The sequence below is a fragment of the Dermacentor andersoni genome, chromosome 3, assembly GCF_023375885.2.
Source record: "Dermacentor andersoni chromosome 3, qqDerAnde1_hic_scaffold, whole genome shotgun sequence".
Lineage (NCBI taxonomy): Eukaryota > Metazoa > Arthropoda > Arachnida > Ixodida > Ixodidae > Dermacentor > Dermacentor andersoni.
In genome coordinates, this window is record NC_092816.1 from 157,981,007 (window position 1) to 157,997,098 (window position 16,092).

Below are 16,092 nucleotides of genomic sequence, written 5' to 3' on the forward strand. Positions count from 1 at the left end.
GAGACCTATGTCTCGTAAGCATTGTTGCAGAATTAGGGCGGTCACAGGGTAAGTGCGGTCATGCACTGTCAGTTTGGTCATGCAGATTGCGGCTTAACAAGTGACTTCAGCAGCTCGGATTTGAGGGCCGTTTCATGCAGTCTTGAATTTCTTCAACTTGGCGTTTAAGGATCCACTGATGACTGAACTATTCTCCAGTGTCTAAAAGGGCAGTGACTTCGTGGGAGTCGAGAAGCACGTCGAGGTCAGTGGTTGTTTGCTTTGCATTGGATTTAGGTCGAGTGCTAGGGTCACAGCTGCGTCATATTGTCCCGTTGTTGTTACCTATCGTAGTCGCATCATCTTTACGCGGCGTGTTCTTTCCTTGAGAACTTCGTGTGGCTGGTGGTGTTTCAATGCTGCGACGTGCATATAGTATATATTGCAACATAAGCGTCGGTGTTGGAGGATCTTTGGAATTTTGACGAACAGCATTCGCGCCTTCATCAGTTGCGTTCAGTTTTCCGGATAACGACTAACAGACCGGCCACGGGTTCCAACAGTGTACAGTTGGCGCTGTGGCGAGATATAGCTACGTGCAGAGAGCAAACGAAAAGGCCAGCGGGGACTCCACTGAGTGGCAGAGATGTAGTCGGCGATCGCACATGGTCGCTTCCCGAGCTGTGGACGCAGAGTGTTGACGGCGAATGCTCGTAGTCCCATCGCGTGGTATGGGCAGCTGAGGTAACGTGGCTCACTTCTCCGCAGAGGTAGCAGAGCGGGTGGGTTTCGGGTACACCCCAAACGTCCATTTTTGTCAGGTCGCCGCGTGGTCTCATAGGCGGGCAGGCTGGCGGCGGCGGCTGGTGATGTAATTGCGGCGTTTTACCATACTAGCGCTAACGCGGCGGCGGAACGTGACGGTGGGCGTCGGCAGCGGCGATCATCGCTTCTGGCAGGGGCTGTGGCGATTCGGGCTGTACCTCGGTAACTCCCAGTGAACGCTGAAGTTCTTCTTTGACAATGTCAATAACTGAGGCCACCTGAGGCCGCAATGAGCGAAACACCTTGCGCGGTTCTTTGCGCACAATGGTTCTGATGGTCTCTTGGCTGCCGTCTAAGCATAGTAGTGCTTGGCTGTCACCCTTCGGGAGAGCACCTGGCGGTTACATTGCTTTGTGGGTATTTCCAGTGTGTTCTGCATGGCTGTGGGTTTGGTCGTAAATTCTGGAAAGTCTTGGCTGGGTTGTCCATTAATCCTGCAAGGAGGTCTTTTTTCACGCCCCACATCAGTGAACATGTCTCAGTCAGCGTGTCGATAGAGGCAAGCCATCTCTAGAGAAAAGCACCCCCGTTTTCGGGGTGCATTCATGATTCTCGAAATACTTCCTAGGTGCGTCTTGAAAGCAGAAGTATACATGCCGCAGAGTTCCATATGTTGAAGGTAGTGGCGCTGCCACATATTTTCATTAAGCTGTCCTTGTCTTCAAACAGTGATTCATGGAGGGTTGGTTGGTACCTGTGTTGTCGAAGGCAGATGGCTGCTGCCGAACCTGGTCCGTCACCGTGGCTTGTGACATGATTATGGTCCTCCTGATCGTATCTGGTAGACGCCCGTGCTCAGAGGGCAAGTTTAGTAGTCTGGTGCTAGCTCGATGATCCGGGGCGACCTTGGCGTTGGCTCCGGAGTTTGGGCACCGCGGTTTGTTTCAGAATTCACCGCCTTTAATGCGGTGAATTGGCGCCTTCGTTGTAATCATGCATAACCAACTCGCCCACCAGCACATGCTCAGAGCTAGTCGGCTTCTCTGTTATTTAAAATGAACAATAATAAGTCGGCAGTAAAGCTTTAAGTGTTTGACTTTGTTTTTTACGCGAGAGTATAAAAAAAAGCACGGTTGTAGAGGCAACGAGTAGAAAGGCAAGCTTAGTCATAAATAGCTGAGAAAAACCGTTCTCTACAGTTACGACATCGCGGTTATCTCTTTGCACCACGTTTCTTTTTTGAGGGAATTGAATAAATGGGAATGTGGGTCAAGCTCATTTTCATGTAAGCCACATGGGGCACCAGCAGAAATCGAGATGAGTGATGAGCTCCAAGAATCGCTGTATTCTGAATGAGCAGAAGTTATATGATCATAGCGTGGAAAGTTATTACATGATCATAGCGTGGAAAGTCATTACACAGTTTTAGAATAGCGTTCGCAAGCAAACCTAAACACATCACGTACATTAAGAAATAGCGTCGTGACTGCGCATGCTCCGAAGGTTATTGCGTTTCTGTGCGTTACGTGCGCTATGATTAGGTACGTTAGTTCGCTAGTTTGATACCGGTGTCACACGTACACTTCTGATCACAATCGGGGCCGATCCGGATAGGATTTCTTGATTGAGATCGACAATGGTCGCCGCTACACGGTCCTAGTGATCCGGATCGAATTATTGTCTGCTGATCGTCAGCAACTCTCGGAACTGCATAATGTTTTGACTGCAAATTCAGATGTGAAAATATGGCTAAATTCGCACAATATTTTAATTTTTGCGGCTTATTATAGGTGGTAAAAGATTTTTATACTTTTTTTTAGTGAGCTGCCTTCACTGCTTGTATTTAGCGCTTTCAGTATACTGCGCGAGAGGGCGCAGACGTCAACCTGCGATCGCGATCGCCCAGATCCTGATCCCGCAGGATTTCGATCGCGAATGACCGTGTAGCAACACCTGATCCGGAGCAAGCTTGATGCAGATCGGCCTCGGTCATGATTAGAAGTGTACGTGTGACGTTGGTATAACGTTCGTAATCTTTACGAATGCTAATAAATAGCGTTGTCGAACATGGCTGCGCCCATGGTTACCGCTTGAGCGTGAATTTTTGTGATGGCTACGCTCGCACGTCATGTGCAGAAGAGCCTGTGCAGAAGAGCCTGCACATGACGGTCGCGCGTCATGTGCAGAAGAGAAAATGGGCCAGCGTTGTAGTGGGCTCTCACATTGTGGCGATGCAATTTGAATGTGCAAGCTCCAGGAAGCTTCGCATCCCAGGAAGCAGGGGACGCACTGGGAATGGCAGATCAGTCTCTGTTGCGGGAAAGCAGTGACGTCTGTAAATGGTGATGCCTACGGCGCACTCCTGCGCCAAGGATGAACAGGCACAAACAAGGTGCTCCAGAGTCTCGGGGCCCCTGCGCCTCTCGCAGGCAGTCGACGTGGCGCAGCCCTTGGTACGCAGCAGGGCCGCAGTCTAAGTGCAGCCAGTTCTAAGTGCAGCCAGTTCGGCAGCGCAGGAGCGTGGAACGGTCTCTTCTAGAGAGGCCATTCTCTGGAAGTGGCTTGGGAGCTCTGGCACCAGCCACGCGAGCTTCGGGTGGATGGAAGTGAGCAGGCACCGTAGTTGATGTCTCGTGTAGTCCGAGGCCTCTACCGCTTTCGTAACCGGGACTCCATTGTGGTAGACAGCTTTGGCGTAGTTGTCCGCCCCATCGTTACCGGCTATACCGACGTGTGACGCCACCTGTCCGTCGTCGGTTGATGAGGGCCTGGAGGCTTAGTTTCGCAAAACACCGCCACCGCCTGCTGGGGAGGATCCTCAGCAAGGAGGTCGGCAGGCAGATGCAGCCCCGCAAGCTTAGTTGCACTGGGGCTCGCTGCAGAGGAAAATCGGCACTGCCTGTGGTAGCCGTGGGCTGTAACTGTTCGTGCAGGCGCTGCTGCCTAGATTAGGAGGACCGAGCCATCTGTGAACTGACGTTGGTGCCCTTACACCTGCTCCTGGCACGCCTGCTGCAGGGCTGCAGGTGGCGTTCTTTGTTTGTCTTCCATCCCTTTGAGGTAGAACATCAGGAGGCTGTTAACGGGGAGCAGGAAGAGCGGCTACCATAGGTATTCGGGGAACTAACTTTTTATAAAGGCCGCAAAGGGTGCCCATGATGAAGCTAGTAATCTGCGGAGCCGGGTGTGGAAAGCTTAGCCGTCTGGTGTGCTGTGCAGCCTGTCAATGTGCCACAGTCCCCGCTACAGCATAAGGAGTGAAAATGGCCATTAACCGGCCTCAGCCTGTGCTCCGGCGATCAAGGAGTTCCTAGGAAGCTCCAGGACATTTGTGATGGCCGTCCTATGCAAGTCCTCCCGTTGACCTGTCCTGACATGTGTATGTGAGCAGGGCATATATGAAGGACGACGTTGCTGCAGGATTGTTTAGGCGCAGGGCCCACTTCATGGAGCATCCTCGGCCTTTCTGCAGGAGTCGACCCACAGCTTCATGTATTCGGTGCCCCTTGGTGCTGAGGGCCTTAGTAGCCGGGATCCACGTCACCCGGTTGTGTGTGGTGAGACCAAAGTAGGTCACTGGAGGAGAGTGGGCGAAACGGAACAACTGCTGCTGCGATAGCGCGCCAGGTGTTCCGTGACGGAAGAATGCATCGCCGTGGCGCCACTGCAGCAGCGCGCTTTAACGCAGCAGATACGGCGTCGCGACGCCGCGGGGCATTGCGTGGCTGCCCCGTTATTAGCCGCTGCTCTTCCCTTGGTCTCTCGTCGCGCCGTACGTCGGTGGCATGTGGCGTCCTTGATTTCTCAGCAATACCGCTCAAATGATTACTGCCTACAGCCAACGTTATTTATTCACAAAACTCCATAACATATCCTGCAGCGAAACTGGAAAACGTTACTCGCTGCGCAGAACTCGATGAACCACTCAATGGCGTTCAATTTGACATTGTTTTCGCATTCACAACTAATAAGAAGTACTCGGATGTCCTTGGAGTTTTAGTGGCGCTTATTTAATTTATATGCTTTTTTAAAATGATGAGTTTACAAAGTCACGAAGCCATATCGAGGACAATGTCTAGGCAAATACATGTACAAATTTGACTCCCATCCTGGCTGAGAAAATATTGAGTCGGAGCATTGTGCGGCTATAAGTAGGTGGCGGTAGAAGTACAGAAGTTTCTGTATAGATGGAAGTTCATCCGTTGAAGCCCAGATGGCGGCACAGGTATTTTTGGACATGAAACAAACGCGTGAGCGGAAAGGAGCAGAAAATTGCCTCGAGTGCTAGCCAAAGAATGACACGGATTGAAATGGCTTTTATTCTTCGTCTAAAAAAAGGTAAGGACAATTGCTAAGAACCGCAGTTTCACCGACAACTGCACGCAATTTGTCCGCCGAAGCTCTTATCGAGTCTCTAGAGAAGAACGCGGGGATGTCACAGAGCAATTCGAACAAATGCTGCGCAATGGCGACATTCAACCACTGCAGAGCGCCTCGGCATCACACTAGAAGAGGGATAGAACGACAAAATTCTTCGTTGATTACAGTCGGCTGAGCAGCATTATAAGAAACACGTCTATCCGCTACCAACCCTCGACGACACCTTCTAACAGCACCATCACGCTAAATATGCCTCCCTCAGTGGACCTAAAGTGCGTACGTTGCAAATTCAAGTGGATGAAAGGATGAAAGAAAAGACTGTTTTCATTAGGCCAGGTAGTTTGCTCCGCGCGAGCCACTTTCGAGACGGTTGTGGACACTATGCTGGGTAGCTTAAGACGTGCCTCGTCTATATAATGGACGTCGCTGTCTTCACATCAATGAATACTTTGTTTAGCACAAAACAACAGACGCAAGAAAGCCGACAGGACTTGTGTCTGTTGTTGTGCGCTAAACAAAGTATTCATGTATTCGCACCAACTAGCCCGCCAACGCATTGTGCTGAACTATCTTCGCAACAAACTTTGACGAATGGCTGAACAGGATTGAGATTGTGCTGGAGGCAATTCAATCTTAATTTACTCTTAAAGTAGAGAAGTGACAGTTTGCTTACCAAAGCTTTTACTTCTTGGCCACGTCACCAACAATTGTGGGGTACACCAACATTCACAGAAAACCTCCAGCCTAAGGAAAAAAAAGAAAGCTGTCCGAAAGTTTTTGGAGCTATCTGTGCAGAATTTCTCCAATATGGCTAAACCGATAACACGCCAGAAAAAATCTGATGTTAACTCTACAGCGGTCAGGGCCCCCTGTCACAGGAAAGCGAGTGTCGCCGTCGGCGTCGCCGTGAATGTAAATTTCCGTATATGTTTAGGTATATCTATATACCACGCCTAGCTATGCGACATGCGGCACATCCGGTTTGCTTAGATTACAGCGCGGTTGTTTGCCCGGGAGTGTATTGTTAAGAATGGCCGTACGGGGTGGCAACGTGCCAGCTTTCAGCCCGCTGCACGTGTTCCAAGCCCACCAGACGGGGCGCCCTTCGGAGAATTGCGAAGGGCCGGCAGCCACGTGGCGCGCGATCAACTCAGGAAATTGGTACTTGGCCGAGCCATCCGGGACAAAGCAGAGTTCTACGAAGCCCTCTGACGTCGGCACTGAAAGCTGGGCGGTACCGAGAACTGTCCGGCCTTTTCACCTGTGTGTGTGTGCAACACGAACATTTCCGTCCACTGGGACTCCGTCCACGGGGACCTCGAAGAGTGACGTCGAACGATGACGTCGAACTATGACGTCAAGCGGAGAGCTTATAAGCAGCGTTTGCCGGCTGCTAGAGGGTGCTCGTGTCGTGCTCGTTGTCGGGAGCTGAGTGCTCTGTCATACTAGAAATGTACTAGTGAGCTGTGTGCTCGTAAGCTGTTTGCTGTATGTTAGTCTTGCGGGCTCCATATGGGAGTCGCGCTAGACAGCCAAAATGTCCTGCTTAAAATGTAGATACTGCCAGTAAATCCTAGTTCCTCCCAAGCTCAATCCCTACGACTACGACCGCTCCAAATCTTACAACTGAATGGCAGCGGTGAGATCGGCCTACGGCTCCTAGATCGGCCTACGACTCGGAGACAGCAACGGCAGCTGACGGACGTTGGCACGTGGTGACCGACCGGCATCCTGATCAAGTTGGAGGCGACTTGAGATTGACCACCTCTTACAACTGACTGGATACGGCGGGGAAGGACTGGTGATATGGTGCTGCTTCAGTGGGTAAGCGTTTGGTTTTGGCTGTAAGATTTACCAGGCTTCAATTTCTCTGTGTTGTTGAATTTGATTCGCCGGGATCTGTTACTTGTATTTTGATTTGCGTGGGTATCGCAACAAGTATTGTATGACAGTAGAGCCAAAGCTTAAAACAGCGACCATGGTCCTAATGTGTTTGACGAGAGCTGACCTGTTGTGGTTGTGTGAGGAGATCGGGGTAAACGTAGATGAGAACTTGAAGGAATCAGAAATTCGTAAGACAATTCTCCAAAGTGAGAATGATTTGAAATTCATAGAGCAAATGGGCAAACAAATTCTAAGTAAGAAACGGGAACAGGAAGCAATTAGGCAAGAACAGGATGAATTCAGGCAAAAATAGGAAAAAGCTAGGCAGAAACTAAAAAGGGTTTCGCAGGAAGAAGGCCTAACAGCAGTAACGAGGTAGTACATTGATGCACTGAACAAAGAGATTGAAGGTTTTGAGCAGTTAATCGAGCAAAGTCAACAGTGGCTTGAAAAATCTGTAGGCTGGACGCAGCGAAAGTGGCAGGAAGTAAATAGCAGATTTTGTTCAAAAGCCGAGGAAAGTAGTAGTACCTCTGAGAGTAGCAGCACGTTCACAAGTGAACTCGAAGTGCTAGCAGCTAACGAAGCCTTAGTGGCAACAGAGGCCGTTAAAGGCCAGAGTGAGAGCGACGAGGTGCTGTGCCAACAGATGACTGTAGAGACAGCTAGACCAGCTGCGAACAAATTGGCACAGTTACCGCGCGTGTGCGTCGCATCTCATGGTAGCGAGGTCGTTAGCGAGGTACAGAATACTGGGGACTTGACAGACGCGAGCACCCATGTCGAGTCAGATCTGCGTGCAGAAGTGAAGTGCGAACTGGACGATGCAGTTGAGAATAGTTCTCGGGGTGGCGAGCTCCGTAGCTCACGAGAGAACAACTGCATTGTTCAGGGATCGGTGCGGCTCTCCGCAAGTCTAGATAGCCTAGATAGGGATGATTCAGTTGTTAATCATTCGGACTGTGTGCGTGAGACAGCGATCGATACCGACGGGCTGTGTGCAGATGCACAGCGTGAGCTGGGCAATGCAGTAGAGGGCAGTTCGCAAGAGTGCGAGTTGCATAACTCGAGTAAAGCCTGCTGCATTGTGCCAGAGTCGGTTGAGCTGTCCGCCAGTCGAGGCAAAGTGAGAGTAGATTTTAATGTAAATCACTCGGACTGTGCGGGTAAGCGACCGATCCGGGCCGACGAGAGGTGTAACGGCAAGCACGAGGCGCGAGATGACGGCATGAAAGAGAGTTCGAGGAGAAAGCGCCGCAGAAAGAAGCGCCGAAAGGATCGGAATGCGGTGGCTAATGTAGCGAAGCCAAAGACGGCGACAGGCGCGAAAAGGCAGGGCGCGAAGAAAAGACAGGTGCGGTCGTCACGGACGATGTTGACGCATCAAACACGTTCGAGCCACCGGTCAAAAGGGGACCGAGAAGCATGTTCTGCACGGACGCGGACAAAGGGCACGGGGCAGTTACATTCCTCGTCGTTCCGTCGTTCTCTTCGAAGCTCAGCGTGCAGTACAAAGAAGCGCAAGGTGGCAAGACGAGACCAGGTGGGGAGTAGCGACGCGGTCAATCGAGGACATGCTGAAAGCGAGGCGCGTGGACGCAAATTGGCAGGGCACTCTAACGTTTTGGGGGAGCTGATAGTGAGTCAGCCCTTTTGTTCTTCCCCCGTAGCCAGAGTAGCTTTCGGACCGCGACCACCTCGAGTACGGCTCAAAAGTAGGAGTCAGTTGTAAATGCTTGGAACGGGAGGCCAAGGGAGCTTCCGTGGAAGTAAAGCATGTTGTTTTGTTTTATTTTTGAGCACTCGGATAATATTCGCGATTTAAGTTTCTTTCAATATGTAAGGCATGAGCTCTGTTTACGTTTTGTTTGAGAAGCTCGAGATTTAAAAGACGCGCTTTAAGTAAACATGTAGTTTCGCGAGGTGTTCATTAATAAGTATATAGGCTTGCTTTTTTGTGTTTGTGAGTAACCTGAAGGTCAAGGTTATCGTTGAGAGGCCCATCGTAACGCGCGTGTGTGTTATTTAACCTTCTTTTTTTAAGTGTTTTTTGAATTTTCTAAGGTTAAGCGCGTAGATTTTCAGTAAGTGCAGGATTTGCACTGAGAAGAGCTCTTAAGTCCATTAGCGCGTGTCCTGTGTGGACGGAAAGAAGCAGATTTATGTCTGGGTTGCTCGTGTGTGTTGAGGGCAGCCGTATTCTGACTTCTCTAGTACGCGTGCGTAGAGCTAGTTATTAGAAGACACATTTGTTCGAAGGTTCCTCTGTGATGCGTAAGTTACACAAATTTGGTTGTTTGTTTAAGGAACGTGTCCTGTGTGGACTAAAGGAACAAATGTGAGTCAGCGTGATGAAAACTTTGTTGGATGCCAGCACGTGTTCGGAATAGGGACCACAAAGCTAGCGCGATTGTGATTGCGTACCTGTGGAGTTGGCCAGACTGTTCAGTGGCAACAGTGCGTGAGATAAGTACGCCACTGCGATAGGGTAAGAACAGGCTGTTCGTGAAGTTAGGCTGCTTATGTTATGTTTGGGTATTGGTGTTTGAGAGCCTTCGGTTTAATTCTGCGTAAACCTTTACTCTTGTGCAGCACGACGGTCAGGTTTGGTCGAACTGAAAGGGGAACGTGAACGCTCGCTTTGACGGCACGAAATTTTAGGGCAAAGTTTGGGATTCCCAGGTGATTGACTTCCATTGGAATTGTGATAGGAGGCCTGGTGGTTTAGCAGCTGATTCCGGGCGTTTGAACGCTGAGCGGTATTCTGTTGCCGGGTCGGCTCTTCTGTGCCAGTTGTTGTAAGATGTTTGAAGGCATTCCAAGTACGCAGGGGTTGCAGAGAGCAAAGCCATCGTCTTGCTCGCCAGCCATTCTCTTCCTGCCCAGCGGTTGCCAGCACTGGCCATGCGAGATTTTCCGGGCCATGGAGGAGCTGTTAAGAATGGCCGTACAGGGTGGCAACGTGCCAGGTTTCAGCCCGCTGCACGTGTTCCAAGCCCACCAGACGGGGCGCCCTTCGGAGAACTGCGAAGGGCCGGCAGCCACGTGGCGCGCGATCAACTCAGGAAATTGGTACTTGGCCGAGCCATCCGGGACAAAGCAGAGTTCTACGAAGCCCTCCGACGTCGGCACTGAAAGCTGGGCGGTACCGAGAACTGTCCGGCCTTTCCACATGTGTGTGTGTGCAACACGAACATTTCCGTCCACTGGGACTCCGTCCACGGGGACCTCGAAGAGTGACGTCGAATGACGACGTCGAACTATGACGTCAAGCGGAGAGCTTATAAGCAGCGTTTGCCGGCTGCTAGAGGGTGCTCGTGTCGTGCTCGTTGTCGGGAGCTGAGTGCTCTGTCATACTAGAAATGCACTAGTGAGCTGTGTGCTCGTAAGCTGTTTGCTGTATGTTAGTCTTGCGGGCTCCATATGGGAGTCGCGCTAGGCTGCCAATGTACCTCATGTGTTAAATGTAAATTCCTGCAATTAAGTCCTGCTCGCCTAGCCCTGCCGTCCGAAGTTCATCTCTACAGCTACGATTGACAAATCGAACAGTATTCACAGTTGCGTGATTGCAATTGTTTTGGCCACCACTGATTCAAATCCAGAATGGGAAAAATAAATAAACAACGAAAGCGATTGTTAACGAAACATAAGCAAAACAATGCATCAAACAAACTAAAGACCAACAAGAACGGTCATTAAAAAAATTATATTCTGGGGTTTTACGTGCCAAAACCACTTTCTAATTATGAGGCAAGCCGTAGTGGAGGACTCCGGAAATTTCGACCTCCTGAGGTTCTTTAACGTGCACCTAAATCTAATTACAGGCGTGTTTTCACATTTCGCCCCCATTGAAATGCGGCCCCCGTGGCCGGGATTCGATCCCGCGACCTCGTGCCCAGCAAAGAACGGTCATACAGCTCTCCATGTTCTCAGACAAGTAAACAACTATACGAAATACTAAGGTCCGTGACCGGTCACACTTACTTGACATACGTTCTGGTGCAACTGCAGAGCGTCGGTCGTGTGAGGATCAGTCGCAGCTTGCTTCTTTAGGATCGTCCACAGCTCGACCAAGGAGTCTCAGGAGGAGAGTGCCTTCAGCGCCATGTCACCAGGAGCCGACCACAGGCAGGATCGTCGCTGCAGTCTTGAAGCTTGGGCCCGCAGCCCGCGAGCTTTGCTTGTCGTGCTGACGAGGGTTTCGACGGAAGTTTAGAGCACAGGCATTTGCTCTCTTCGCCCTGCTGCGCACTTTGTCCTCAAATGCCTTATTTTGAGAAGAGATGGCACACAAAGTTGTTGTACCAGCATACTCTTGAAGAGTGCTCTCTGGCGCGTCTTTCACACCACTCTTAGGAACGTAGCTCATTCGCCACGTTGTTCTCGGCACGTTATCGCAATGGCGTATACCCATTGCTCAAATTCGGAAGTCAAGGAGTTTCTTGGAACAGTGGTATCTACCATATCCCGCATCTACTGTGACCCGTGATGACGTGACAGAATTGGTTGTAGGTTGACACTTATGTGCACATTGTCACATACACAGTGACACATCTTGGTCGGATGGTTGTTTTCATACCCTGTTATCTCGGTACAGCAGCCCGATGAGCTGCCCGTTCGACCACGAACTACCCAGTTATCTAGGTAGGCGGGGAAACGGTTACGTACAAATAAGCGTACATAGATATAAACAGATAGATAGACACAGATGCATCCATAGCCCCCGGAAAGTGGATGAAGTGACCGATCAATGCTACCGTATTAAAAGCCTACTGAAACGGAAGCTTCCCAAACGGCCGAAAATTGTGCATTGATGAAATTTGTAAACTTGCAGGCGCAAGTTGGAATCAGCTAGAGTAACGCAGGGGTAACTTGAGGTCGCTGGTAGAGGCGTTCGTCCTGCACTGTACACAGAACAGGCTGATGATAAAGGGTCGCTGTGTGATACTGGGCATGCCCCTCTTTTCAACGAGCTTCTATAATGCCATCTTGGAGCACTAGATACGTGTTCCTTAATCTCTGCCGCTCTTTGGTACTACCTTTTATTACTAGGTATGTGCCACCCCGCCTGTGCCAATCTTCAATAATATTTTCCAAGCCAACTTAAGTAACGCGATGTGTGCCACAGCATGTGTGCGGCTGTTCTATGCGTATTCTTAGCGGCTGTTTGAAAAATCCTTTAAAATTTCTTCGGTGCTCGGTGGCATACTCGTGGACCACGTGGTTGAGCCGCTAGCTGGCACAGCCTGTGCAGTTGCAGCGCGAGATAAGATCCCAGCTGCATAAGTGTTTCGGCGTCCGCCATGCGGTGTGTCACTGCATTGCATAAATGCTAATGGCATTTCCGCCGACATTTATCCCGAGATGGGTTATGCCAGAACTTTTAATGCGTCAGCATTTTCTTGGGTACTTGACGCACTTTTCGTGGGCTATCTATCTATCTATCTATCTATCTGTCTATCTATCTATCTATCTATCTATCTATCTATCTATCTATCTATCTATCTATCTATCTATCTATCTATCTATGTATCTATCTATCTATCTATCTATCTATCTATCTATCTATCTATCTATCTATCTATCTATCTATCTATCTATCTATCTGTCTATCTATCTATCTATCTATCTATCTATCTATCTATCTATCTATCTATCTATCTATCTAGCTATCTATCTATCTATCTATCTATCTATCTATCTATCTATCTATCTATCTATCTATCTATCTATCTATCTATAATGTTTTCCCGCTACCTACCCTAAGTAACAGGGTTCGAAACCAACCACCGGACCAACCTGTGTCAATGAGTATGCGGCAATGTGTACATAGGCCTCTCTTCACGAAGCTCTTTCACGCGGACATGGGTGACTGTAGATGCAGGACTGGGCACGCACCGCTGTCAGAAGAAACTCGTTGACGCCGAGTTATAGCGCTTGGTATGTGCCTCACGGTGTATGCTAGACTGCAATCAGCCTCTTTTTATGCCGTGTTGGGTCAATGGCTATGTGCCAGTAGATGTGTGCCGCTCTTCGATGAACGTCTTTGATGCTAACTTGTGTAACTGGGTATGTGGCACTGGGAATGTTCCGCTCCACAATCACGAAAAAGATCGCTTAAATATATATGCGATGCTATGCCACACCAAATCAACGTCATAACAAAGCCTCATGGACAGCAACTCGACGCATCATCAGGCTGCGGTGCATGTACTTTGGGTATGTCCCGCTTTTTAGGGGAAGGCCTTTCACGCCAGCGCTTTAGCGAGCTGAGCTATGAACGCACTGGCCATGTGTCAATATTCAATGAACTTCGGGACAATTTGGGTCACTGGTTATGTATCGCTGAGTGTTCGGCTAATCGAGGGAACAATTGCTTTCGCTTGTCGTCACTGGCGCGCCAAGCTTGACATCTCGGAGGCCAGGCGCGAACTTCTAGGCAGTGCCACAAGATGGCACAGCGTGTAAAAACTGAAGTGCGAGGGAGCATCCCGATTGCTCACGACTCGTTTCTCAGCATTCACACGCACCCGTGAGCCACGCGTTTCCGATGCCACCCCAGGCTTCGCGGTGGCGGCGCTTTATGGAGCCGAGTATTCTTAGGGAAGCCCTCAGTAGTACATGTCTCACAGATAACAAGGCTTGACGGTCCCAATACGTTGTGTGTCTATATTAATTGAATGCTAACGCATTACTGTCGGCAGCCATCGTGAGATGTGTTCTGCCGACTTTCTGGTGCGAAAAGCATCGAATGGACCATTGAGAGAAAAAGCCGGCGTCTGTAGCATCGAAACGGCACCTAAATTCCCATTGGCTGCAATTGCAAGTCTCGAGCGCGCCTCGACGGAGTGGGCGAATCGGAACACATGCACCCGCCGTGGTTGCTTAGCGGCTATGATGTTGGACTGCTAAGCACGAGGTCGCGGGATCGAGTCCCAGCTACAGCGGCCGCATTTCGATGGGGGCGAAATGCGAAAACACCCGTGTACTTACATTTAGGTTCACCTTAAATAACCCCAGGTGGTGGAAATTTCCAGAGTCGTCCACTAGAGCGTGCCTCATAATCAGAAAGTGGTTATGGCACGTAAAATCCCATAATTTAAAGAATTTAATTTAACACATGCGGCAACGCTAGCGCCAGGTGTTGCGCGGGGGGGCGGGAGCATTTTCACGACGCTCCGTCGCCAGCGCTTCGCGACGGAGCACATATGGCGACGCGACGCAGCGGGGCGATCCAGGTTTTCATCGGCGAGACAGTCACGTGACGCGCGCGTGCAGGTGCCGCCGCCTCCTCCTCTGCCTCTATCTCATCCTCTCTGAGCTTAGCTGCAGCGCGCGCCTGCCGGATTTGGTGGCCGCTGCTGCTTCTTTGGTCTCTCGCCGCTCAGGACGTCTGGGGCTTTGCGCGGTGGCATCGCAGGCTACTGCTGCCTGGTGGCTCGGGCAGCACGTACCGCTATGGCAGATTACTCCCAGCGCAACTGCTTCAAGGACAGCTCAGCGGCGTTCACTTGGCCATTAATGCTTTGGCATTCACAACTCATAAGAAATGCTTGGCTGTCCTCGGATTTTTTAGGAAAGTTTATTCTAGAATGATATACAGGTAAAACTACCCTTTTAAGCATGTCTACACGAGATCAGCATTAAAGTGAGGAAACCTTATAATTTTTCGCGTCGTTTATTCTTGATCGGGAGCAAATGACACGAAAAAGATTCAAAACTTATTGCTACACACATTTTTTCACCGTAATGGCAAATATCTGAACAGTTTTTTGGGAAGGCAGAGATAAAAGTCGAAAACAGAAGCCAAGTTGTCATAGACTCCATTTTCTTTTTTTTATATTCCCGTTTCGTGTTTACGGGTTGGTGTTCATACTTGCAAGAGGTGCGCTGACGCTTTTGCTGACCGACGTGAAAGGTCCTTCACCTGGCTCAGCGCAAGGGATCTGTTGCTAAAGCCGCACGTAACGAAAACATGTTATAATATTATTGCTTATCACTTTGCAACCGTACTACCTACGCTCCTACCTTCGTATTGTAGTGCAGGGAAAGGAAACCATTACTCAATCATGCATTGGTCGCGTGCGCAGATGGCGCCGCTTTCTTTCCCTCCGGTAGCGGACTTGAAGCGAAATAAGCCTCTCGCTTGTCGTTCAGAGACATAGCTGGGCAGTACGTTTGTCCATCTGAGCGGGCGTGGTAGCGTTTGAGCGAGCTCGCCATTCCAATCTAAACCATGGAACGCAAACCTGTGCTCATACTACTCCTACAAATTTGGAATATTTTGCAGAAATTTCACGCTTGCTCGGATATGGCGACCTCTGCGTTCGGCCACCTAGGGTATAGAAATCACGTGAAGAAGAAACTCGGGAAGCAATACACACAGATGCCTAACTCCCTTAGACCTTATCGCAACGTGTAAATGGCCGTGGGAGGCGCAATCAGACTGAGATTGAGTTAAGCGCAGGAACCCCAGCTGTCTACGACTGAGGTGGGCTCGAGCAGCGCAGGACAGTCGCGAGAGTCACCCGTAGGCGAGTCGTTTCTGTGACCTTGTGACGAAGCACACACTGCGAGAAAACGGACCCACTGCGAATAGTGAACGAGGGCGGTTGCAAAATAACACAGCGAGACCCCCATTATAGCTGTAACGTCATTTAAGCATGCACGTTTTTTAATGCACGAATAAATGTTAGCTTGTGTACTTGCTTACGTCATTTCTGTACCTTAGTACGTACACTCACTCCGCAGTACTGCGGCTGCGTCCCTGGTACAGCCTACCCAACTTTTTTTCTAACCCGGATATTACGACCTAACGCAACGGCTCTGTAGAAGGAAAAACATTTGAGTTAATTGTCACTATGCAATGCTTCCGAGAAGCTTGTAAGTATTCCAGGCTAAATATTTTATCTTGACTGAACTGCAGCTCCACTGAACAGACACAAATCCACTTTTCAGAAAAAGCTCGTGTATCCGACCTGGACGTACAAACGGAAAGCGGATCCAAGCAACCTGGCTTCTAATCTATATAGTACAATTTGAAATCTTCTATATCAGATTTAGCATGTTAAATAAAGACAAGGA